The sequence below is a fragment of the Bos indicus genome, chromosome 12, assembly GCF_029378745.1.
Source record: "Bos indicus isolate NIAB-ARS_2022 breed Sahiwal x Tharparkar chromosome 12, NIAB-ARS_B.indTharparkar_mat_pri_1.0, whole genome shotgun sequence".
NCBI lineage: Eukaryota > Metazoa > Chordata > Mammalia > Artiodactyla > Bovidae > Bos > Bos indicus.
Genome location: NC_091771.1, coordinates 77,362,106 through 77,389,863, shown reverse-complemented (window position 1 = coordinate 77,389,863; position 27,758 = coordinate 77,362,106). Strand labels below are relative to the sequence as shown.

Genomic DNA, 27,758 nt, shown 5'->3' with positions numbered 1-27,758 from the left:
TAATTAATCAATTAATTTATTAACGTTAAGCCTCAAGATAACTATTTATATATATGCTTTAAAATGTACTGAGCGTGTCTCCTTCCCTTGATTCTCCAATTATGTGAAGAAGCCTTTTTCACTGGTTTTCTCCTAGATTTCTATCCTTTTCTCTGCCCTTGAGCCTGGGCAGTTTAAATTTTCATACTCCTGTGTTTTAGAATTGGAAAGAGCTGTTCGTCGATTTGATGCTGGGGCCAAGCTCTGTCTTAACTGGTAAGGATTCTCTGTCTTGTTAACTTTAAGTAGTAACTGAAAATGTGCCAGGTAAGAGAAATTAGTGAGACCAAAAACAGTCCCTCCATTTTTCCAGTTATGTAAGGAAACTAATTTCCAGGCATCAGATGCTTCATTCGAAAACTATTTTATTTAGCTAGAAGATCGATGTCTTCTGAGTCACAGAGGAACATTAGTCAGCGTAGATGGTGATGATGTATGGACATAATACAGAACTAGTCTAGTTACTGTTTGACTTCATAGCGTCTAGTTTTCTGACATCATATTCATCCATGCGTGCATGGCCATGGCCATGGGAGAAACAGAGGCTCCATGAAATTGTTAATGTCACAACATTAGGATGTTTCCTGTGGGAGAGAGCAGGCCTTCCTCATCCATGTCTTTTTTATTTTTGTGGACCATTTGTAAAGTCTTTATTGAATTTGTTACAATATTGCTTCTCTTTCTTGTTTTGCTTTTTTGGCCACAAGGTATATGAAATCTTAATCAAACCAGGGATTGAACTGCACCCGCTGCACTGGAAGGCCAAGTCGTAACCACTGGCCTCCAGGGACCCTCCAGGGAAGTCCCCTGGTCTATGTCTTATACCTCTCCATACAGGGACCCTCGCATGGTAGGCACTCAGTGCATCCTGTCAAATGACTTCTCCTGTCTTTGAGCCAGCAAATCTTCTTGAGCCCCATCACCTGCCGAGCCCTGTAAATATTAAATGGGCAGCTGGAACACAGAGTGAGCAATGCCATGATGGTGGGGGCGGGGGGTGGGATTCAAGGTGCTGTAAACACACTGTGGGAAACTCTGCCTAGTTCAGGGGCTGGGATGACCCTTGAGGAAGGGACAGATCATGTTGAGACTAAGATCTTTATCGGATTATCTAGTTGGATATATGTAGATGGAGGTGGGGGAGGGGATTAAGGGTTGGCAATTTGGAAAATGAAAACAAGCCAGACTAACTCACAGGGACTTCTCTGGAGTTCAGTTGGTAAAGAGTCTGCCTGCAATGCAGGAGACCCAGGTTCAATCCCTGGGTTGGGAAGATCCCCTGGAGAAGGAAATGGCAAGCCACTCCAGTATTTTTGCCTGGAGAATCCCATGGACAGAGGAGCCTGGAAGGTTACAACCATGGGGGTCACAAGAGTCAGACATGACTTAGCGACTAAACCACCACCATCAGACTAACTCACCACCGCTCTGTGGGGGTCAAATTCCTGAAGCCTGATAAAGGCTTTCACACAGCACCCAAAACAAAGGACACGCTTAGGAAACACAGGCTATGATTTTTCATTATCGTCAGTTGAAAAGTATTATCAGAAACTGGTCATTTTCCAAGTAAGTGAAATCTAGCCAAAGACGCAAACTTTATTATACACCTTCTGCTACTGTAGATTCTCTCTCAGTCTGAATGGAAACCACACGAGGGAATCTCCTGGAATTTGGACACAGGTAGTCACTCAGACCTAAAGGTTGGCATTTGGTGGTATACCTCTGTCTCTCTGCAGAAAGAGCCACAGTCCCAAGCCTGTCAAGTGTCAGGTGTCTTCCCCACTTCTCTGGTCATTCTAGTCCCTTCCTCCAGATCCTACCAGCTCCCTCCTGAATCTCAGGAATCAAAGAGTTGAATCTGACACAGCAGGGTGGGGGCCTCCCTGACCCAGCTCTGGGGCATTCTGATTGGTCACTGTCCTGGGAGGTGTTTATGTTAAAATATTTTGCATGTCACGCCTGATTATAAATATATTTGTGACAAGCCAGAGTAATGGACTGTTGGTGTCAAGCTGGGAAGGCTTCCAGGAGGAGGTGGGAGAAGGGAGAGTTAAGGTATGGATGGAGCATTGGGAAGGAGTGGGCAGGAAAGGGAGGATGAGGGGAAAACAACCAGGAAAACAGGGCCAATCAGGTGAAGAAGCACTGGAAGGACAGGGAAGGGTAGAGTGTCCTCTTCAGGGTACATTCATTTTTAGTAACACAGAGAAGCACATTCCTCTTCAGGCTGGTGTGGATTACCTGCTGCCTGGGGACTGACCTGCAAACTGAGCGGCCGCAGGAGGAAACTGCACTTCATTCAGGAAACATGGGATGGGGGTGGGGGGTGGGCCTGGCCACTTAGGGGAGGGTCAGCTGAGACACATGACAGAGCGGACGTGAGGGTCTCCTGAAGGCAGGAGCTGAGGGTCTCCTTTCCTTCCTTCATTCAGCAAGCGCTGCGGTTGCCTCTGCTCACGGCCAGAAACGGGGATGGAACTGCACACGGGGTACTGAGATGCGATCCTACCCTCCATAAAAATAGCTAAGACTTATATAATAGTGCACGTATCATGTACCAGCAGTTTCTGAGTGCTTTCGGTAAATCACACTCGAACCTCCAATGCAAGTGCTTAGCAGAGGGACTGTTAATAGTCTCACTTTATGGGAGAAAAGGGAGGCCCAGAGAGGGGGAAACCGCATCCCAGAGTCTTGCAAGGAGTCAGTGGCAGAGCTGGGCACCTGACCCAGGGCGCCTGACCCAGGGCACCTGACCCAGGGCACCTGACCCAGGGCACCTGACCCAGGCCACACTGCAGTCCGCGCTGTTGCCCCTCTGAAGAGCCATTTTTAAGAAACTCGAAATCCAGCACAACATTCCTATTACACCTTAAAAAGCATTCTTCACGCACAATAGCTTATTACAGCTTCACAACATTCTCGTAATGTATTATTCCAATTTAAAGGGACGGAAAATGAGGCTCCCAGAGATTTGAAGACATTTTCCAAGGCCATGTTGTTAAAGTCAACCAGGCTAAATTCTAGGCCCCCGTTACTGAAACATGTGCCCCTTCCTGTCCATGGGGGAAGCTACGGGGTAACAAGGAAAAGATTCATTCAGAACAGTGTGGGCACCTTGTATGATAAAAGACATTAGGGAGATGACACTGGACGACTAGTAGAGGTTGAATTGGGTCTTCCTGGAGGGAGAGGTTGATGTCTTAAGTCCCAGTTCCTTGGAATGTGACCTTATTTGGAGATAGTCTTTACAGAGGTGATTAGATAAAGATGAGGTCATCAAGGTGGGCTTTAATCCAACATGACTGGTGTCCTTATAAAAAGGGGAAATTCAGACACAGGGACAGACAGTGTAAAGAGACACAGGGAAAAGATGGCCATCTCTAACCCAAGGAACATTAGAGGCTGTCAGAAGCTGGAAGAGAGGCCTCAAACAGCTCCTTCCCTTGACCTTTAAAGGAAGCATGGCCCTGCTGACACCTCCTTTCAGACTTCCAGCTTCCCAAACTGTGACAGAATAAATTCCTATTGTTCTGAGTCACCTGGCTTGTGGTGATTGTTACTGCAGCCCTTGAAGCAAATACGGTCACCTATAAGAAATGCCAGATGATGGTTTTTTTTTTTTTTTCCATGAGATTGGAGGCTATACAAGGAAAACACAGTGCTATCTTCTGACACAAGGATTTGGTCTATGAACGGGCATTCTGATTTTTTTCATGAACTGTGGTAACCAGATCCCCTTGTCTGACCAAAAACAAACCATGACAACTCCCAAATCCTGAACAAGTACAATGATTTTCTGCATATGAAACTCGTTGGCTTAAATGCTGTCAGATTTTTCACATGGAAGATTTAAGAGGAGAGATTTATTTTAGTAAAAGACAAAATGTTTCACTGAAGAACTTATTAGTCATGCATAAAGGCCTACTGAGTCTCTGAAGATCCATTTTCAAAGAGAAATGTTGGGATCGTTTTTATATCCTGATTACAGAGAAAGACTTGATAAAAATTGTCCTTGATATTAAAACTGCACGAAGGTGGCAGATGGAGGAGGGGAGGATCGCACAGTCAAGCAGGAGGGAAGTCAAAGAAAATGTGTAAATTTGGCCAGCATTTTGAAGTTGCTTTTGAAAAGGTTGATATGTGTTCCTGCGAAGCAGGGCCACCTCCACAGGCACTTGGACGCACCAGGCGATTTTGGAAGAGGACGGGGTGCAGGGACGAGGTCTGCCCAGCTCTGCCCCACCGGGGGACAGCTGCTGCCCACCTACAGACCCACCTACAGAGCCAACAACCTGGACTTGCCCTCACTGTCATGCACCCTCATTGGACAATCAGCCCATTTTCCCCAGATATCCTACTGCTGAATATTTCCGCAGGATGTACCTAGGAGGGCAGACTGCACCCCGGGGCTCACGGTCAGCGTCTCTTTGGTCCAGCGGACAGAACTAACCCCAGACTCTGGAGCCCCTCTGGTCAGATCATCCAGCCAAACACTGAAATATGACATTGCTCCCTCTCCTCCTTAAGACTGTGGAAGGAGTGCTGTCCCTCAGCAGACCCCAGTGCTCCCTGTTGTGGATTCTTGAGCAGGGTGGACACTTTGCTGTTGTTCAGTCACTTAGTTGTGTCCAGCTCTTTGCCGCCCTGTGGACTGCAGCATGCCAGGCTTCCTTCTGCTTCACCATCTCTGGAGTTTGCTCAAACTCATGTCCATTAAGTCAGTGATGCCATCCAACCATCTCATCCTCTGTCTCCCCCTTCTCCTCCTGCCCTCAGTCATTCCCAGCATTAGAGTCTTTTCCAGTGAGTCAGCTCTCTGCATCAGGTGGCCAAAGCTTCAGCATCAGCTCTTCGAATGAATATTCAGGGCTGATTTACTTTAGGATTGACTGGTTTGATCCCTTACTGTCCAATGGACTCTTAAAAGTCTTCTCCAGCACCACATTCAAAAGCATCAATTCTTCAACACTCAGCCTTCTTAATGAATGGTCCAACTCTCACATCCATACATGACTATTGGTTGGACACTTAAGCTCTTCATAGTCCAGCAATTGCTGGTCAGGTTTATTTGTAAACTGAATCCATCCATTATTAGAGTCCAGTACTATTATTATTTTTTAAGAGAACTATATATAGGGTAGCAATACTTGGTAACATTTATTGAGTACAATACTGATATTATTATTATTATTGACTACTTATTATTAAATTCATGCTAGTACTGTGCTAAGTGCTACACCAGCACTGTCTCAGCAAACCTATCAGAAAGGGAGGCACTATTAACATCTCCTTGTGATGCATGGGACAACCTAGAGCTGGTAGCTTAACCGTCTGGTCCCAGGTCATAAAAGGAGCAAGAGGAAGAAACAGGATTTAAACAGGGTGATGCCTGAGCCACTGCTCTTAATCACTGTGCTTCTTTCACGTGTTCATCTCCTTACACAAGTGGTATCTACTGAATGTTCACAATGCACCAAGTATGGTGCTAAGTGTTTCTCAGGAACATCCTGTTAGTGTTTATTGTAAGTCGCTGGGGGTAAATCTTATTTTTAATCCCCATTTTTCAGATGTGGAAACCAAGGCTCAGAAAGGTTACCTTTCCAAGGCCACACAGCGAGTAAGGGGAAGATCCAAAGTTTGAACCTACCCAAACCTGGCTCTGCCAAAACTCCCTACGCTCTGAGAATATAAATGATTAATTCCTATGCTATGCATGGTACTGTACTAGGCCCAAGTGGATACAAAAGATGAAAAATAAATTGCTTCTAACTTTAAGAAACTCTAGACACATGAAGAGAAGAAAGGGAAGAAACTGTAGTAATGAGTAATATTTGATTGTAATAGTAGCTGAAAGGATCCATGTAGTGTTTCATAAATCATGCATTCTTACAAATCCAATTAAGGTGATTGAATACATTTAAAAAATATAGTTGAATTTTAATACATTAATAATTGAAGGGAACGACCCGAGTCAGCTGCTGCCAGCACATCTCCAGGTCTTAGGGCAGAAGGAGGCAGCGCTAACAGCCTCAGGGACCCCCATGTTTGGGGAACGCACAAGCCCGCAAAATCTGCAGGCGAGGCACCTGGATGTCCAGGAGATACATGGGTGGGTTATGCATATATCAATCTATGTGCGCGTGGTGCTAAGTCACTTCAGTTGTGTCCGACTCTTTGTAACCCCTTGGACTGTAGCCTGCCAGTCTCCTCTATCCATGGGATTCTCCAGGCAAGAATACTGGAGTCTGTTACCATGCCCTCTTCCATGCGATCTTTGTGACCCAGGGATCAAACTCACATCTCTTAGGTTTCCTGCTTTGGCAGGCGGGATTCTTTACCACTAGAGCCACAGAGGAAGCCCATATCAATCTATAGGTTAGACTAATGTGTATATCACGTTCCTAGACAGAATTCACTACCATTTTTAGACATTCATTCACTCACTGTGTATTTCATGAGCATCTCCTCTGTTCTCGGGCTTCCCTTGTGGCTCATCGGGCAAAGAATCCGCCTGCAATGTGGGAGACCTGGGTTCAACTCCCGGGTTGGGAAGATCCACTGAAGAAGGGAATGGCTGCCCATTCCGGTATTCTGGCCTGGAGAATTCCATGGTCTGTACTGTCCATGGGGTCGCAAAGAGTTGGGCACAACTGAGCTCCAGTACTCTTGCCTGGAAAATCCCATGGATGGAGGAGCCTGGTGGGCTGCAGTCCATGGGGTCGCTAAGAGTCCGGCATGACTGAGCGACTTCACTTTCACTTTTCACTTTCATGCATTGGAGAAGGAAATGGCAACCCACTCCAGTGTTCTTGCCTGGAGAATCCCAGGGATGGGAGAGCCTTGTGGGCTGCCATCTATGGGGTCGCACAGAGTCGGACACGACTGAAGTGACTTAGCAGCAGCAGCAGAGCAACTTTCACTTTCCTCTGTTCTCAGCACTGGACAGAGAATAAGGAAAAAAAACAGGCAAAAGTTCCTACCCTTATGGAGCTTACATTTAATGGTGGGGAGACAGGCACTAAAGAAGACAGAGAAGTAAAACATTGGGCTGGCCAAAAACTTAACCCAAAAGAACTTTTTGGCCAATACCGTACATAGTGAGCATCAGAGCTATGGAGAAAAACCAGTCTAAGGGAGCCAGGAAGTGCATGGCTGGGGAACTCGGCAGTTTTTGTTAAGAGGGATGGGAGCAGGTCTCAGAGAACAGAGGTCAGCTGAGACCTGACAGAGGCAGGGGAACAAGCCTGGTGGACTCTGGGAAGAGGAGACAGGAAGTGCAGCAGTCCACAGGCGGAAGTGCACCTAGAGTGTTCTAGAACTGCAACCGAGGCAGCGTGGCTGGAGCAGAGCGCACCACTGGAAGAGCCGTCACTGAGACGGGAGAGGTGGGGAGGGCGAGGCAACCAGAGCCGGGTGACCAGGCTCCTCAGCAGGACTTTGGCTCTTACTCTGATTGAGGTGCAAAATCAATGGAGGGTTAATGCACTGGACGATATTACCCAAAGGTTTTCCATGTTCTTCACATATTTTTCAAATGTATTAGCAACTTTAATAAATTATGAGAAAGTGCATTATGTCAGACTTCCAATCGCTAAATACTGCTGATCTCATACAGAGCTCCATTTAGCACTGCCCTTGTGACCAGGGAGCAGGCCAGAGGCTGGGAGAACGAGGAAGGCTAAAGTATGCAGGGCTGAGGGTGTGTGTGTGGGGGCGGGGTGGAGACCCTCTCTCCAGCATGCCAGGCCCTGGACCTCTCCCACTCTGTTCCTCGAAAGGAGACGGGTGGCAATCTCCCCACCCTCCCTCTCAGTCTTAAAATCCAGACAGCTGGGAGGGATCAGGCTGTTTCCTGCCTCTTGGAGCTGTGCTGAGGGGATAAAATCATCCACCAGCAACCTCAGATGCACCTCAAAGAACAGCAAAGGGAGAAAGGTCTTTAGGACAGAGCCTGGCAAACTCCTGGTCAGACTTACGCCATTTTACACCTGACAATATAAAGGAATCCTTGCCTTATTCCCCAGTTTCACCCTCCTGTTCAATTGTTGTTGCTGTCCAGTCTCTCAGTCGCGTCCGACTCTTTGGAACCCCAGGGACTGCAGCACCTCAGGTTTCCCTGTCCTTCACTATCTCCCGGAGTTTGTTCAAACTCACGTCCATTGAGTTTGATGATGCCGTCCAACCTTCTCATCCTCTGTCGCCCCCTTCTCCTCCTGCCCTCAATCCTTCCGAGCATCAGGATCTTTTCTAATGAGTCGGCTCTTTGCATCAGGTGGCCAAAGTATTGTAGCCGCTGCTCAATCAGACTTTTAAAATTTTTACTTTGAGGAGTATCTCACAAAGAGGACACTGGCCGAGATTCTCCTGCTCTGCTTTCTGTGAAGGTGCCGGACCTAATAACCTGTGGTGTGAGGGCAGGAGTGCACCTAGATGAATGGAAAAGAAGGAAAGCAGGGAAAATCGGCCTCAGGATAATCAAATTGACAGCTCAGTTTCTATTTTGGGGATTTAAAGTGAACACACTGGACCTTCCTTTACCCTAGCAAATGTCAGGATGCTAAGAGCCACTGGAGCGTTAGAACTTCGAGCCCGAGGTATGGGAGAATTTACTTCTTTTTGGCACATATACAGGCAATTCCTTCTAAGCATTTTCTGGATTGAACTTTACTCTGAAATTATCTGTGCTTCTCTCTAGAGAGCATGGGTGCTCCCCTGGGGAGTGGGAAGAGTTTGGGCCAGGGGGACATGGAAGCATGTGTTACCAAACACTGCCTGTAGAACATGTGAACAGTGGCTTGTAAATATAGTATTACAGTCTTCAAGGTTATACAATGCTGTTGTTAGCAATGAAATACAGATGGAAACATACAATAGTTCATTGAATTCATAGTTAACTTTTGTAAGGTGTGTTCTCCCTCAACAGATAATAGAAACATTATGAGCCCAGAAGCTCAGATAAAAATTTTCAGTGTTAACAAAGGAATTTTAATTCTTCAAAAACCTGTAAGTAGTAAATGATAAGTAATAAATGAATGTAAATTGTGGGCTAGTGACATTTTAGTTCTTAACTCAGTGGTGTTAGAGTGAACAAGACCAATGCAAACAAGCCTCCGTGGGCCTTTTGAATCTCTAAGCCTTGTTACTACAGACTCATTTCTTGGAGGTATTTCCTGTTTTTTTCTGGCCTAGGTCTTTTACAATGAGAATAACCTTAAAATCATTTAAACTTCAGTGTGAAATGATCTGCTTGAGTAAAAGAAAACAGCAGACAGAAACTAGTGAGGAAAACATGAAATTAGGAAAAGAACCTAAGAAAGAGACTTCAAGTGTGGGAGGAGTGTTGCAAGTAGAAGAGAAACTTACTTATCATGAGAGGGTGTTGGACTTTATCAAATGCTTTTTTGCATCAGCTGAAGTGATGCATTTTTTCCGTCTTCATTCTATTAATGCGATTTATTACATTTGATTGGTTTTTGTTTCTTCTATGTTTAGAAGTGCTTTGAAAAGGCTGGACTGTCGGGTGACATATGCACCTATATTTTCTTCTGTGAATCAATTTTTCAGGTTATTGCCCGCGATGACTCATTTCTAGATTGTTTACACATGCCATAGGATTTTGAAAATGTAAAACTTCTAGGGTTTCAATTCAACACTAAGAGCTAGTTCTTGATCATAATTAGCTGTTTTCATTCAAATCGGTACCAGGTAGAAGCTCCTTTCTTTATTTTGAGGAAATAATAACAAGATCAAGACTAGCACAGGGAAGAATGATTTGTAGTGAATAAGGGGGCAGGTTATGCAAAATAAGGAATATTGGTGCCTGGGAGCTCACTGGAAGGGACTTCACCAAGGTGTGGGGGCCTAAGAAGGTGCTATAGGTGGAGGATTGTTGGATTTTAATCCGTCACTAGCTCCCTACTTGGAGAAGGAAATGGCAACCCACTCCACTGTTCTTGCCTGGAGAATCCCAGGGACAGGGCAGCCTGGTGGGCTGCCGTCTATGGGACTGCACAGAGTCGGACACGACTGAAGCGACTTAGCAGCAGCAGCAGCTCCCTACTAGCATCTCAGCATGTGCTTAATTCCGCCAGCTTTACAGTAACCTCAGAAGCCAACAGCGAGAGCTTCTGTGTGACCTGTAACATCCACACCTGTTAAAAAAAGAATCATTTCTAAAAAAAAAACAAAAGATATTTCAAGAAATCGATTAGCATTTTCCCAATCGATTAGCATTTTCCCAATCGATTGCTTTTCCCAAGCAATACAATTTCAGTTGGCTATTTTTGCATTTCTGAAAACGTTTCCTTTCTTTTGAACGAAAAAACTAAAATCCCTTATAGGACATCTAGAAAGCAAAGCTTAAGTATGTGAGGTGACTTGTTCTTCTAAATTCAGTTGTAAACATTATTTAAAATTTGGGCAATGGTGGTGGGAAATCACTGTTAAGAGCACCACTCTATCATAATTGTTCCTGTTTGAGGACTGCTTTTTGATGTTTTCCATATTGGAATATAACTATAATCTTGGTGAACAAATCATTTCATCTCCTGATTATTCTCACTGAGCCTGTCATCAGCATGTCTGTTCCTTTCTGCTGCTGGGGAGTCTTGTTTTCGTTGCCTGCATTATAATACCCTGAAAGGAGGTACGATTAATTTAACTATTTCTCTCATTTTGATTCCTTACAGTCTTGCACTTTCATAAATAATTTTGTGACAAGCATTTTCACACAGTCATCCTCTTTGCCCTGTTTTTATTTCTTCAGGTTAAGTGAAATTATTGGATTAAAGAGTATGGATTTTTGCAAGGCTTAATGCATCTTGAATCAGCAGTATTTAAAAGTGTAATCATAGCTGAGCACTCAGCATCATCTAGTTCTTTTCCTCAAGAACTAATCACATTACACTGATTTTTATCAGACAATGAGCAGATGTTTTTTCTTGTTGCCTCAACTGCCAGGAAACTTGGAGCTTAAGTCCAAATCCAGTAATGAGTTCATCTCAGGTGACCCATGATCGTTTCCTCTGAATTGATATTCTACTCTGCTGTCCCTTTTAAAAACAATTCTGAAAGTTTCCTCCGGTTCCTTTTAGAAACAGGTTGGTTATAAAGCTCACTCACATATACACACAAATGTGTCTTTATTGTATCTGAACATAAAACTTTGTGTAATTAGCATCATAAAACACAAATTCTTGGGATCTGGAATCCTTGAGCTGATCTAGTGCGATCCCCTCCTTTTACAGTAGAGACCCTGGGCTAGAGAGAGAACACGACTGGTCTGGGATCACAGAGGTCACTGGTGCTGAAGCCAGGACTAGTTGGAACCCAGGCCTTCTCCTGCCCAATCGGAACCCTCAACAAAGCTCGAGGAGCTGCCTACTGGCCGTAGCTTACACCTTGATACTCCTGCCAGGGCCTCAGTCAAGAGCATCTCTCTCCACGGCATTTTCCATTGCTCTCTCTTCCTTCTGCCACCATTTCCCATGCCACCAGCCCCTGTGAGGCACATGTATTTCATTCCAAGAGTCCATATTCTACCCACTCCAGCCCATTGCACCCACCGACACCATGCTAGTTTGCCGAAAGTGAAAGTCACTCAGTCCTGTCCGACTCTTCACGACCCCATGGATTACACGGTCCACGGAATTCTCCAGGCCAGAATACTGGAGTGGGTAGCCTTTCCCTTCTCCAGGGGATCTTCCCAACCCAAGTCTCCCCCATTGCAGGCAGATTCTTTGCCAGCTGAGCCACAGGGAAAGCCCAAGAATACTGGAGTGGGTAGCCTATCCCTTCTCCAGCAGATCTTCCTGACCCAGGAATCGAACCAGGGTCTCCTGCACTGCAGGTGGATTCTTTTACCAACTGAGTTATGAGGGAAACCCAGTGTGCTGGGGGCTGCGTTAACAAAGTTCTGGTGGGGAAGCTCACACCAAAGACATTGATTGTCTCAGTTCCAGAGGCTAGAAGTCCGAAGCCAAGGTGTCAGCAGGGCCATGCTCCTCCAAAAGGTTCAAGGGGAGGTTCCAGGCTTCCCTCCTTGGTTTGGCATCTTCTCCCTGTGTCTCTTGCACTCTTTCCTGTAGGTACATTTCTGTGTCCAAATTTCCCCTTTTAATAAGAACACTAGTTGCGTTGGATTACAGCCCCACCCTAATGACCTAATGAAGGAGAAGAGGGTGACAGAGGATGAGATGGTTGGATGGTTTCACTGATTCAATGGACATGAACTTGGGCAAACTTTGGGAGATGGTAAGGGACAGGGAGGCCTGGCGTGCTGAAGTCCAAAGAATCAGACACGACTTGGCAACTAAACCACAATGACCTTGCTTTCACCAGGTCACAGCTATAAGGACCCTCTCTCTAAACATGGCCACATTCAGAGACGAGGGGCTGGACATCAGCACAGGACTTGGCAGGGGTGGGAGGTGGGATGGGGGAAGGGCTGTGGAGGAAGGATGCAATTCAACCTGGAACATTCGAAAAGGTCATCTTTCGAAGTTTTCATCTCTGTGCTCAAAATCCTTCGTGGTCCTGACTCACCAAATTAATTCTGAATTCCTCACTCTGGCATTCTACCTCTCCTTGGACCCCATTTGGACACATCATTGTTATTTCATCTCCTGACATGGCCCATGTTCCTCTACGCTGCAGTTCAACTAGCAGGACCCTCAGATTCCAAATACTCCACTCTCTCCTCTCTCTAAACTCATGCTCCCGCAGCTATTTCTGCCTCAAAAGCCCTCTTCCCCCACCTCCCAGGCCCATCTCAGGTGCCGTCTTCTCCACTGAGCCTACTTATTTTTGTTGCTCAGTCGCTAAGTCGTGTCCCACTCTACAACCTCATGGACTGCAGCACACCAGGCTCCTCTGTCCTCCACTATCTCCCAGTTTGCTCAGATTCATGTCCACCGAGTCAGTGATGCTCTCTAACCATCTCATCCTCTGCTGCCCCTTTCTCCTTTTGCCTTCAATCTTTCCCAGCATCAGGGTCTTTTCCAATGAACCCCCCTCAGACATGTCTTCTCCTTCCACAGGGATTCATTTCATGTATCTTTCTGGCAGTTAAGGCTTAAGATCCCTGTATTACAGTCACTTGTGTGTTCCCTCCCGCGAACCCACATCCCTCTTAATGGCAGGAATTATCCATCCTTGCATTCCTCCCAGTGTCTTTTCTTTCTCGACTTCCCCCAAAGTGGTTGCTGGTCGCTTTCATGAACACATGGATGATAACAGAGATATGTACTATGCTACCGAGACCAATAGTAACATGTCAAGGTCATCGAAGACACTCCTCTGTAGCAGCATGCAGACTAAAGCACGACGTATGCTAATAGCGGGATAAATAAAGGTTGGATGTAAAATCTAAGACTGCTAGTATGTGGGCATAGCCACTGTTGAATGGGAGATTATTTTTACTAGGAAATTCCCATTCCTCCTCATCATTTTGCCCTCCCACCAGAAAATTCCATGAAGTTCATTTCTAAAGAAAAGTAAATATCCAGATGGCCAGAGCAATGACCTTTCTCTAACAGAGGGGATGGATTTGTTATCTGGCCAAATGTTTGAAATTCCTCTACCAGCATGCATAATTGTAGAGGGATGTGTTAATTACCCTACGTGACAGCTGGAGGGGCTTCCTAGACAACTCTGAGAGGAGTACTGGTGTGGGGTCATTGTCAGCGTCGGCACCGTGGTGATCCAAAGGTAAGACCTGAGCAACAGTTTCTGAATGGACACGTCCATGGGCTAGGTTCTCTGTGAAGTGCGGGCCTGCAGGCTGTTGGGGCAGCTGGCCAGGGCCCATCAGGCAACAAAAGCACCAGGGCAGCTCTTCCAATGACATCTGAATGAGTGGCATGGGCAAAAATCCCAGAGATGTGATCCCTACTATTATAATAGCTTTATGGCTCAAAATGGGCCATTATCAAAGAGAAAGACGAATCCAGAAAGTAAAGATGAGATTTTTCTCTCCCCCCGCCCCCCACAGCTGTGATTCAGCAGCAGCCACATCATTGCCTGTTATTTAAGGGAACGGAGCGCACAGCTCTTGACTCAGCACTGTGGACATTTTTGAAGAGGAAGCAGAAAATATGATCCTTGCCCTAAAGGAGTCACTGCCTTGGCACTGTGTGGAAAATAATTTAATTCCCCACAGTCCTTTACAGATCCAAGATGTGGTGAGTCTGTGATCGAGAAAGAGAGCTATTTTATCTTTAAACAGCAAAAATCCATGAATATTCTTTTGTCTAAAGGCAATTCATATTCCCTAATATAATTTGCCGTATTTCTTTTGAATCAAATTTTTTCAGTTTCTGAACCACAAATCTGCACAAAAGAGCTTTAGAATTTATTTTCCCCTTTCCTACTGCCGGCTAAGTTTTCTTTTTTTTTTCCTTTTACCTGGAGTCATGTGAAATATGGAATTACTTGAGTTCTCCTGAAATCCTATATAACAGCATGTCTGCTTCCAAAGTAACCACTTTGTTGTTCATTCATACATTCCTGGAGAAACTATCTGATTGTGGTTTAGTCTAGGGAAAACACACTCAAATGTTTTTTTTCCTTAAAACGTGTAGAAGAAAAATATACATCTTTTTAGAGCAACTGGAATCAATTTAAGGTTTTGGCACACTCCATGGAAAAATCAATGGAAGTTAAAAGTTGACAGGCAAAGTTCGCCTCTACAAGTGTCACTAAACTTGTGTCCACTAAGAAAAATAAAAGAAGGATCTCTGACAACCAACTAGGATGGTAGGTCGAATAATCACCCAATATAGTTTTATAGAAGATAATTCACACGAGATGCTGGGAGGTGAGACCATAATATTTAGGCTTCCTTTCTATCCCTCAAAAGTTTTTCAAGTTAACTAGGGAGAAAAAAGGAGCGTGCATGGCAAAATAAATGAATAAGATGTAATGCTGAGAACAAGAATCAAGCATCTAAAAGGACTAGGCGTGCTGAAGGACCTCATGAACGCTGAGGAGCTAACCAAGGTTGAGCCTCCCTACAAATTCCAGACATCCTGTTGAGAATCCATCCAAATATGCTTCCCACCTTGCCGAGAACTCAAAGTCCTTGATCCTTGTTCTTGTTGCTTGGCAACCGACATCAGACTCCACTGAGCCCCAGGAGACCAATGTCCAAAGGCTCTCTACTTCCCATGTAGGTTTTTTTTTTTTTTTTCCTTTTCAATGTGGAAAATGAGCTACTAAGTAGGACATTTATTTTTCCCCCTTCCTTTCTGGTGCTGGGAATCCCTTCAGGTTTTTCTAGAAGCATTTGCTGTTCTGTTCCTTGTTCAGAGGGAACAAGTTAAAATAAGGATCATCAAGGACTGAGTTTCCCATTTATGTCCCAAGGTATTCACACTGGTGGCTTGGGGCCAGTCTCTCAATAGTGTCAACAAATCATCACAGTGTGACATAATATGTGTCGTTTAAGTTACAGAGGTGACAGGCAGAGATCATCATCAGTATGATCTCAGATGGGAATTAAAGAGTCCACAAATATAGGCCTTAGGGAAATGGAAGAAGGAAGTGGCATGGGGAGAGAAAGTAGAGTGTGTGGCAATTCACGTCCTAAGGAGAGGTCCGGTAAAATCAAAAGTCGAAAAGTGGGACTTCCTTGCTGGTCCAGTGGGCTAAGACTCTGAGTTCCTAATGCAGGGTGCCTGGGTTGGATCCCTGGTCGGGGAACTAGATCCCACACGCCGCAACTAAGAGTTTGCATGCCACAAAGACGATTGAAGATCCTGCGTACCACAACTAAGAGCCGGCACAGCTAGAATGAATAAATACATAAAAATGCTGAATTAAAAAAAATTTTAAAAAGAGTTGCAAAAGTGATCACTGTATATGGCAATTCCATAGTTACTGGTGATCAATAACCAACTTTGGTGGAGCTTTGGGAACAAAAATCAGACTGCAATGCGGTGAACAAGGGTTGGGAAGTAGTGAGAAGTCAGGTTGGACGATTCTTTCATCTGAACCATCCTAGTAGATTCTTAGGTCAGAGGTGTTGGGGAAAGAGGAGATAAATGATGCTTAATGTCATGGAAAGCTCTCTTTCCCCACCTTCCTCTGTGTACGGTGACAAAAAGGACCACGTGCAGACTAGCAGTGGAAGCTGCCCAGGCAGGGCACTGGCGATGCCCCCCATGCTCGGGGCAGAGAATGTCCCGCTGGCATCCTGTTTTGGTTTTGGTTTGTTTTCCCTTAACCAGTGTATGTGTGTGTGTGTCAGTGCATCTGTTCTATTCCTTTGCTGTCCCTTCTCCTCCTTCCATCTTGCTCAGTTCCTCTTAGAAAGGTTAATTACTTTGGGGTAACTTCCTGTCAAATGTCTTGAACTTTTCCTGAGACATCCACCATACGAATCTGACAAAAATATATAGAAAGCCTGAAAATACATGATTTGGGATTTCTGAGGTACTGATTTAGGCTTTTAAGAGGTTATGGTTCATGAGTCACTAACATATCTGACTCTTTGCAAACACATGGACTGCAGCCCGCCAGGCTCCTTTGTTCATGGGATTCTCTAGACAAGAATACGGGAGTGGGTTGCCATCTCTTCCTCCAGGGTGGTCTCCTGCGTTGGCAGAATTCTGTACCGCTGAATTCTCAGGTTAACGTAAAATTACATCCATCTAATATCAATTGAGCCCTGGGGACTGATCAGTTTTCTGATTTGCTCACATTGCCTGATACCTGGTTAAGTCTCTGAGTTCACTCTTACTTCCAAGTAGTAGATTGTAATTAGTTAAGAAGTTCTCCTATTACAGTAATTTTGTAATTATGCACAGGGACAGTAGAAACAAAATTTGGGAATAATAGTAATTCATCTAAAAACCCTATTTTAACCATTTAACTCAATTCAAGAATTTAAACAAAACTACTGATAAGAAGTCAAGGAAGGAAACTAACTAGAATTTTACCTTTTAAAAATGTCTGTGAAGGTGATAATGATCAGTTCCTTGCTTAAGGGTAGGCTTGCAATTAAAGAAGGAAGAACATGGGCAGAAAGCCCAATAGGCCACAGAACAGTAACTTTCAACCCCTCCTTTTTAAGCAGCAGATTTCCAATGAAGTCTTATGTAGAAAACCAATATATAAATCAGACAGAAGGCAGAAAAATCAAACAGAGCTTCTCTAAACTATCACAGCTGGAATCCCTCTCACTTTTCCTCTCCTTGGGGATTGTCCTGGAGGTAACAATATAGGAGTCATTATTTTAATTCTCTATGGTAACACATCATATTTGTAACCATTTAATAGTTTAAAAGGCACTGCCACTTTTATCATAGCACTTGATTTTTATGAAAATTCCATGAGCTGCATAGACTAGACACTGGCATTATTATTGCTATATTGCAAATAACTTGCTTAAGGTCATCGAGCTTCTCAGTGGAGTTCTGGGATCCAAAACCAGGTCTTCAGAGCTCTTCTACTTTGTTGGTTTGTTTCGGCTGCGCTGGGTCTTTGCTGTGGCTCACGGGCTTAGCTGTCCCACAGTATGTAGGATCCTAGTTCCTGGACCAGGGATTGAACCAGCGTGCCCTGCATTGGCAGGTGGATCCTTAACCAATGGACCACCACGGAAGTCCCAGAGGTCTACTTTGATACACTGTGAAATCCTTCACTTGTCAGCTCATGACACTCCTGCTCCAGGTCAGAGTATATTTGAGAATTTGGATAACATAAAGGACAACGACAAATATTATTAAATTCAAAATTAAAGAGTATGGTGCTTTCCTTGTGGTGCAGTGGTTAAGACTCCCTGCTTCCTCTGCAGGGGTCTCAGGTTCGATCCCTCATCTGCGAAGTTCTGAATGCCACAAGATGTGGCCAAAAGAAAAAAAAAGTTTAAGATTGAAGAGTATTTAAGGCAGAAACTGGAAGCCACAGAACAAGAAAAAAACTGAAAAGTAAGTACATCTGTTTTTATATGTTTGTTAGTCACTCAGTCGTGAACGACTCTTTGCGACCCCCATGGACTGTAGCATGCCAGGCTCCTCTGCCATGGGATTGTCCAGGCAAGAATACTGGAATGGGTTGCCATTTCCTTCTCCAGGGATCTTCCCAACCCAGGGATCGAACCTGGGTTTCCTGCATTGCAGGCAGAATCTTTACCATCTGAGCCACCAGGGGAAGCCCATATATTATATATGTTTATATGTTTGGACCTATATAAAATGGTATGTAAATTTTTTAATATAAATTTAAAATCACAGTTGGTACAGGCAATGAGCAAATAAAACACCTCCCTATTTAGCAGCACTAGGTCAACCCCCAGGTAGATTAGCCGAATAAAATACGTGACAAACCTTTCCTCCCTGAGTAACAGAGCAGCGTTTTCTAAATACAACTTTCCAACAGAACTAATCAGAGAACTTTTTCACTTTAAAAAAATTTTTAATTTATTATTTTATTTTGGCCTCACAGTGCAGCATGTGGGATCTTAGTTCCCTGAGCAGGGATAGAACTTGTGACCCCGGCAGCAGAAGCACGAAGTCTTAACCACTGGACTGTCTAGGAAGTCCCAGAGAACTTTCCAGAAATGCAAATTCCTGCCCTCTCAATTGAAAATATGGGTTTCCCAAGTGGTGCTAGTGGTAAAGAACCAGGCTGACAGTGCAAGAGATGCATTCAATCCCTGAATCGGGAAGATCCCCTGGAGGAGGGCAAGGCAAGCCACGCCAGTATTCTTGCCTGGAGAATCCCATGGACAGAGGAGCCTGGCGGGCTACAGTCCATAGGGTTGCACAGAGTCTGAAGTGACTTAGCACGGCAATTGAAAATGTAATAGGTCTGGATTGGAGCCGTTCTTCAGATGTGGGGCTAGGTTTTTAAAACACAGATAAAATCATACAGTGGATTCAGCTTCCTCAGTTGATTTCAGAGAATGGGCTAGAAGTTTTGGGAGAGGGCTTTTCAGGTCACAACAGTATCATTTATTCAATTATAGCATTAAATTCTATCCCAGTGACCTGAAAGAATCGGTGCATATCCAATTATGTCTAATTTATACCCTGGGACGTGCTGGTTCTGGCTCGATGTAAAATCCTGGTAGAATCGCAATTTAACAAGCTTGACAGGACATCAAAATTGCTATGTCGTTTCCAAACCTCATCAAGTGGGAGCCTAGCCGTTCCTATAATGGTCCGAGGGAGTATACACTATTATTACTTTTCTATCTGTTTATGTAAGGCAAGTGTTCAGCCAATACTTTATCAGAAAACAAGAACTGGTTAGATGGAGCCACTGTGCAAACAGGGCGCTTTGCCACCCAAAGTAGTGGTGCCCGGGAGAGTAAACACCTCATCGTCCTTTGCGGTTACAGGATCTGATGGAATTTAATATATATTCCTAATAAATCTAATGTGATTCAAAATCTCCTGGCAGCAGCCTGGGCAGGTTAGAGTGGACTGACAGTTGGCTGGCTGTGGTGCCCTTGGCCTGGAACTTTCTCTGCATGTCCTCCAGGCTGAGTCTCTGACCACAGCACCATCTTATTTTCCTTCTTGTGCCAACTGTCCCTTTTCCACCTCTTTTGGTGGTGCCTAGGGTCTCTCCTGGGCTTCCCTGGTGGCTCAGACAGTAAGGAATCCGCCTGCAATGCTGGAGACTTGGGTTCGATCCCAGGTTTGGGAAGATCCTCTGGAGAAGGATGTGGCAACCCACTCCAGTATTCTTGCCTGGAGAATCCCAAGCACAGGGGAGCCTGGTGGGCTACAGTCCCTGGGGTTGGACACAACTGAGGGACTAACACTCACTTTCGGGGTCTCTCCTGGCCCCTCCTCTTCTCACTCTGCTTCCAGCTTGAGGAGCTGGCATCAGCCACGTGACTTCTGCCACTTAACTGGCTTCACCAGCTCCAGTCTCCAGATGCTCAAGACAATGCTAACCAGGTAGACTCCTGCCACCTCACCCCCAGCAAACCTGGTCACCCTGCGCCCTCTTGCATGTTCTTTTTCCCAACAATTCCCTGTTTCTGGGAGTTGTATGGCCCTTTTTCCCCAAGCCCAGGCCTCCAGCTTGAAAGCACATTTGAGACAGTGCAATGAGTTGCAGGACTGTGATCCCAAAGGTCCTGTTTCAAATCCCTCCTCTGCCACTCAGGGGGCTGTTATCGCAAACCTCTGAACCTGTCTCCTCAGCCACAAGAGGGATGAGACAAGATCTCCTACACAGAGCGATTACAGAGCTGGCTGACCTAACCACCCACGTGTGCTGGGCATGCAGGACGCTCAATCAGGGTCCCCTCTCCCCTATCTCCTTCACAGAGCGATTTCGGAGCTGGCGGACCTAACCACCCACATGTGCTGGGCACGCAGGATGCTCACTCAGGGTCCCCTCTTCCCAGCCCTGGTTCCCTGTTCACTCTCAGCCTGCTGGCCTGTCCTGTGATGCCCTCCAGCTTCCTTTCCAGTCTATCCCTCAAGCCAACAGAGTCCCAACCCTGAGAAATTAAGGACTCACGCCAGCCTCCTGGGAGCACCCCTGTCTTCGCTCTGGTGACATTTCTGCACCTGTTGTATTTGAACTAAAGTTCTAAGCATCAGTCGGCTCTGCCATGTACCAGCCACGGGAAAAACGAAACTCTCGAAGCTTCGGTTGCCACACCCACGAAATGGGCAAAAATTAATTGGGTTGGTAGCGAGGATTAAGTGAAATAGTGCTTTTAAAGAGCTTGGCAAGCTGCTGGACATACAGAAATCCTCTGTACTCATAGGAAGCTCAGCTCTGTACTCTATGATGACCTAGAGGGGTGGGATGGGGAGGGTGGGAGGGAGGCTCAAGAGGGAGGGGAACTATGTATACTTAAAGCTAATTCACACTGTTGTACAGTAGAAAATGTACACAACATTGGAAAGCAGTTATTGTCCAATTTATAAAAATACAGTCTCTTTTTCACTTGAAAGTAGTCTTACATGCTATCACCTGATTACACATCTCAAACTTCAACTTTATCCTATCCTCTCATCTTCAGCTTAAGGAATTCCAAAGCTTTTCCCACCCGATCTCAACCCACAACCAAAATGCTCCGTTTAACATTTAGAAAAGAGTATGCACTGCTCCTAAAATGTCAACGTTCACTCCTGCCATCATTACGTTGCCAACAAAGGTCCATATGGTCAAAGCTGTGGTTTTTCCAGTGGTCATGTATGGATGTGACAGTTGGACTATAAGGAAAGCTGAGTGCCAAAGAATTGATGCTTTTGAACTGTGGTGTTGGAGAAGAGTTTTGAGAATCCCTGGACTGCAAGGAGATCCAACCAGTTCATCCTAAAGGAGATCAGTCCTGAATATTCATTGGAAGGACTGATGCTGAAGCTGAAGCTTGAATATTCTGGCCACCTGATGTGAAGAACTGACTCATCTGAAAACTCCCTGTTGCTGGGAAAGATTGAAGGCAGGAGGAGAAGGGGATGACAGAGGATGAGATGGTTGGAAGGCATCACCGACTCAATGGACATGAGGTTAAGTAAACTTTGGGAATTGGTGATGGACAGGGAGGCCTGGTGTGCTGCAGTTCATGGGGTCACAAAGAGTCAGACACGACTGAGCAACTGAACTGAACTGAACTGAACTGATGCACTGCTCCGTTGGGCATTCATACCCTCCAGAGTACAGGACCCCTGCCTTATCCAGTCGATAGAGGTTCTTTTCCTCCCATTTGACTGACGAGAATAAAGAGGTACTCCTGGAGGCAAGCTCTTTAAACAATCTTTAGGAGTTGTCCATGGCTACCCACTCCAGTATTCCAGCCTGAAGAATCCCATGGACAGAGTTGGACACAACTGAGTGAAACACACACACACATACACACACACACACGACTTGGGTCAGAGGATGAAAGATGGGGGAAAGGCCCAGAGAGGGAACTTTTGCTTAGGCTTTCCAGCTGAGAGGGCCTTCGGGAGGAAGGAGCCGGTGGAGACAGCTGTGGTACCCGGGAGAGACAGGTTGAGGATGGGCTGAGGAACCGTGGCAGGGATCTGGCAGCATCTCAAGGGCAAGGCCTCTGAGAAAACACGGCACTGTCGTCACCCCCCGAGGAGTTGGGGGAGGTCCAACAGAAGAAATCGGAGAGAAGCTGGTGCAGCTTAGCGCCCTTGAGCCCTCGAAGAGACAGGAAGACCCCGCCCAGCCTCACTTCTAGGGACACAAGTGACCTGGAGCAACACAGGGCTCATCACTGTTTGCAGTTGATGAACTCACACAGGCTGGGGGTGTTTTCTGCCAACGAAGCCCCTTTTCTAAACTGGTGAAGTTGTTGAATTGGCCAGTGATGCTGGGCCGACTTTTAGAGCTTCCTTCCCCGGGGCTGGGGGTGGGGCGGGGCACAGAACTCGAGGTCAAGTGAAATGAGATGCAGTGCTTCCTACAAGTAACTCGATCTCGATCTTCCCGCACCCGACGGAGCGCTCAGACACCAGGGTGACTTCAACCCCAAAGCATCTGAGCTGACATCATGCCCCTCAGCCTGTGCCCCTCCTGTACTTCCACAGACCATGCTCAGACCCATTCCAGGCCATCGTCTCTGCTTTTCATCCTGAGGGCTTCCCTGGTGGCTCAGATGGTAAAGAATCTGCCTGCAAATGCAGAAGACAGGGTTCGATCCCTGGGTCAGGGAGATCCCCTGGAGAAGGACACGCAACTCACTCCAGTATTCTTGCCTGAGAAATCCCATGGACAGAGGAGCCTGGTGGGCTACAGTCCAAGGGGTGGCAAAGAGTTGGACACATTTGAGTGACTAACACACACTTTCCTCCTGAAATGCCTGAAATGCTCACACAGTGAGGTAATTAGAAACCATAGAAAAACCTAGATCTATCCAGAAAATAGAGGTGTCTAGACCCAAATCCCACCTCCTGCACTTACTAGCTCCAGGATCCTGAATCATTAATATAAGCTCTCTTTGGAGAAGGGCGTGGCAACCCACTTGAGTATCATTGCCTGGAGAATCCCATGGACAGAGGAGCCTGGTGGGCTACAGTTCATAGGGTCACAAAGAGTCAGACATGACTTAGTGACTGAACAACAACAACAACTCTTCACTTCAGTTTTCTTATCTGTAGAGTGTCTACCTTAATGATACATCATTAAGGTAGGATAAATGCAATAATGAATGCAAAATGCCTACACTGCATACAGCATGTTGTAGGTGTCAATAAACTTTCATTTTATCCACCCAATACATGTGAATGTTTTAATGTCTAGACATCACATGTGCCTGGGGCCTGATTCCAGGCTCATCTCATTGAACAATCTTCACTTAAACTTCCTTTCCCAGTCATCATTCTTAAGTCCTTCTTACTTTAATGGCTGCACTGCTAACTCGGGCATATCAACTGCCACTGTTACTCATCTGCCCAGACACTGATGTCTTGTTGAGTCAGTTAGACGGACTTTCCTGAAGGGGAGGGCCAGTGTCACTGAAAATTCTGTCTCACCACTCAAACTTTCTACTGAATTGTTAAAAATGCTCAATATATCTGTGAGAGTTACAGAGTAAAGGAGAAAATCCCAGTGCAAGGATGAAGGTCAGTGGTGACTTGTCTTTTTAATAAATGATAATCCAGTAGGATACTTTGTCAACAAAGGTCCGTCTAGTCAAGGCTATGGTTTTTCCAGTGGTCATGTATGGATGTAACAGTTGGACTATAAAGAAAGCTGAGTGCAGAAGAATTGGAGACATATGAAACCAGGCAGATGGGGGTGCGGGAGAGTGAGGAAACAGCTGGTTTCATTGAGTTAGAGAAGGAAGATTCAGAGCTGGTGTGTCCTGCCTTCTCACCCACCACCACCAGCTCCATTCTCCTGGTGAAGTCTGATCTCTCTCAACCTCCAGTCTGAGTTGGCTAGCCCACAGTATGCTTCCAGAGCACATGCCTAGAACTTATTATGAGCATCTTCGCCTCTGGATCCTCTATGCCAAAGAGCAGACTTTCACAAATATATCTGATGAATGCATTAAGGCAGAGACAGAGAAAGAGAGTGTAGAAAATTCCACAGGGCAAAAGTCAACAAGAAGGCAGGCACAGGTACAAAACAAATCTTCAGAAGAAGTGAGAAGCAACTTTGACCTTCAAATAGTAGCACTCATTGAACAGTGCTAGATAGACAGGAAGGCCACATAGAAGTTCAAAGAAAGCAGGTCTTCAGAAAAAGGGATCTCTCCCATCATATTAGATGAAACAGGACTCTTGCCTTCCGAGGTCCACTTACTTGTCTCTTCATCTAGTTTACGTTTATTTCAACAGACCTACTGTTTAAATGACAATGAGATAAGTTCAGACCACGTCTTATCTAAAAGCCTGTTTTGGCTTCACGAAGTCAGACTTGATGTTTCGGGCAAAAGACCTGGGGAAATCTTCTGTAGGTCTGGTCTTCCTCATTTTCCAATATATATATATGGAAATATTCAAACAGACCACCTCAACTAATAATAGTATTTTTCCACTTTCCAGCACCTTTTGCAACTACCTCCAAATTTAAATGATAAAGGAAAACTGATGGCATCATTTTTACTATCTTATTAAACCACGCTTCTATTAATGATGATTCACTGAAGTGTCAAGAATAGATACACTGAAAACTTCTCTAGCATATTAATGTGTTTTTAAGCGTCATACCACACTTAGCTCCTGATATAATTTAGAATTTCCTCTCGGGGAAAAAACAGTTCTTTTGGATTCTTTTTATAAAAAGCACCTTGAAAAAAAGCTTTCAGATACTCAAAGACATGAATCTTGTTCTTCTCCCTTGTGTATATCTGATTTAAAGGTTAATAAGTAATTAGGAAGCACAGTCATCCAAAAATTGCCAATTAATATGCCATCATTTTCATTAAAAATGCTATTAATTATATTGTTGTAAAAATGTCCTGGACTGGCTAATAAAAAGTTACCTAAAGCAATTCTGAATCTTTCAGGGAGAAAGTGAAATTAATCCATATCAATCACTTTTTAAAATTATGATTTGGGCTTGAGAGATCAAACAAAGGAGGGAAAATGAGCGTCTCAGTTATTTAGTATGGATAGAATCTGACAGGCTTCCATGGTTTATTTTGCACCGAGTCATTATTGCTCAGATAACCTAATAAGATATCTTGGCAGATGTTTAATGCACAAGTTTGACAAATAACAGTTCTTGTGTTCTTATAATGTAAAGCAGCCGTTTATAAACGAGATCAAACTTCTAAACTATCCAGATATATTTTGTTGGTTTCCTAGGAGACTGGATGGATGGAAAGCTATGATTAAATAATTAAATCATGTTATATATCAATATTTAAAATTTGTTCTATACCTTAAATGGTGGCATTAGGCACTTATGAAAAATCTACTGAATTCCAAAGATGAAGAGTTCATGATTAAACTTCTACCATCACACTAGAAACACTACTAGCTTTGACTTTATGTAACAGTTTTACAGATCCCTAAATTATTCTGTTCTCACCACTGTGTCCTGTCAACTCCTATCTGAATGCAACATCTATTTCTATTGTGTACATTCTGGTTAAGTTGGGGAGTTGGCTCATGTTTGATAAAAATCAGAACAGAGCAGGTTGCAGTTCTATACCATTTTGATACACAACAAACTGTAATGGGAATACTTATCATCAATGGGATGAACCAAGTGTGGTGTTAGGAACTATACAATCAGTTCAGACACACAAACTATTGATTTTCCACTGCATCATAGATGTTTACTGGTTGTTAGGCAACCAAATTATCTAACACTGGCACTGGGGGAAATTTCTCTTGCTGAGCTTGGCCATTTTAATAATTAGTTCAACATGGGACTCTCTCAGAGTATCTCTGGCATAGAAAGAACTTTTTAAAGGACACAATACAAAACCCATTTGTTTCCCTGGTGGCTCAGTGGCAAAGAATCCACCTGCCAATGCAGGAGACGTGAGTTTGATCCCTGGGTTGGGAAGATCCCCTGCAAAAGGAAATGGCAACCCACTCCAGTATTCTTGTCTGGGAATCCCACGAACAGAGGAGCCTGGTGGGTTACAGTCCTTGTGGTTGCAAAGAGTCAGACATGGCAGAGCGATTAAATACGAACAACAATGCAAATCCCAGGCTTGCATTATTTGAGAAGTTCCGGAGCTGGGAACTTTATCCTACCAGGCGTGTTTATTAATTTTTTCCTCATATTGAACAGAGACCTTCTTTCTACAGACCTCACAGATTGGTTCCACTCCTTACATCCTCATACACTGGTTCCACTCCTTACATAGAGCAAGTATACTTCCTCTTCAACATGCTAACTCTGCTATTTGGAGAAGGCTAGCATGTCTTTGAATCTTTCTTCTGCAGAGTTACTATATCCAATTCATTCCCTTATCCATCCCCATTATTTCACATCCTGGCTGCTCTCACCTCTCAATGGCACCATAATGTGTTAAACTGGGACTAACTAGGATTGGCTGCTGTTGTTTCATAGTTTACAGTTATGACTAATGATTTACAGGCCATTGTGTTGCTGAACACAGCAATTAAAATTGGCACAGGAATAAGAGTATTCATCAAGGGTATGAAAAAGTGCCTGTTTTTTTTTTTTTAATCCTAACTTGGAAAATGCTACCAGTGAGAAATCATGGCATTTATACCTTATCGGAAACTTGCAAGACTAATGGGAACTTTAAGACCTTCAGGGATGCTTAACAGATTTATGCAGCAGCAGAACAAACAGTTTCAGAGTGTCAGATGAGCTCATTTAAAGTAACATTTTCTAAATTCGGCCATGCATATGAATCACTGGAAAGCTTCCAAAAATAGATTCTTGGGATCTATACCCAGACCTACTGAACAGGTGCCTCTGAAAGTTCCCAAGGGAAAAGCAGTTGGGAGCCATGATTTGGGGTACACACATGAGGATCAGCCGTCCCTTTGAGCCAATTCTACCTAGCCTATAAAGAGCTCTTCCTTATTTCTTATCCTGGCTGCTCTCCCCTCTCAATGGTACCATCATGTTTTAAACAGGGACTAACTAGGATTGGCTGTTGACACATTTTGGCCGCCAGAAATGAAAGTGTTAGTCGCTCAGTTGGGTCTGACTCTTTGCGACCCCACGGCCTGTAGCATGCCAGGCTCCTCTGTCCATGGAAATCTTCAGAATACTGGAGTGGGTAGCCGTTCTCCTCTCCAGGGGATCTTCCTGACCCAGGGATCAAACATAGGTCGATTCTTTTCCATCTGAGCCACCAGGGAAGCCTATTACTGCCAATGACTCTCTCTCTTTTTCAAAGAAGCCTCTTCCTCTAATGTGTGTGTGAAGTCGCTTAGTTGTGTCCGACTCTTTGCCACCCGGTAGACTGTAGCCCGCAAGGCTCCTCTGCCCATGGGATTCTCCAGGCAAGAATACTGGAGTGGGTTGCCATTTCCTTCTCCAGGGGATCTTCCCAACCCAGGGATCGAACCTGGGTCTCCTGCATTGCAGGCAGAAGCTTTATCCTCTGAGCCACCAGGGAAGCCCTCTTCCTCTAATAATCAGTACCAAACAGTTGGATATTTAATTGTTATTTCTACACGCCTTTTTGTCTCAGGTATTTTATAAAATCTCTCAAGGCAAGAACTCCCAAGGAATATGGCACAATATTAAACAGGGTCATGGATTGATTGATGAGGGGTTTTGGAGGTAGCTGAAGCAGTTAGAGACAAAAAGGAGATAGACATTGTATGAGTCTAGGTGAGAAGGTT

General features: G+C 44.7%; 1 protein-coding gene and 1 non-coding gene across 9 annotated transcripts in view; both read right to left on the bottom strand.

The window, feature by feature from the left end:
• Window positions 1-27,758, bottom strand: part of MBNL2 (muscleblind like splicing regulator 2) — a 161,730-nt gene that overhangs the window by 65,936 nt on the left and 68,036 nt on the right. The gene's annotated exons all lie outside the window — the stretch shown is intronic.
• TRNAC-GCA (transfer RNA cysteine (anticodon GCA)) lies at window positions 27,458-27,529 on the bottom strand. The gene has a single exon. It is a non-coding gene; the product is annotated as a tRNA-Cys (tRNA).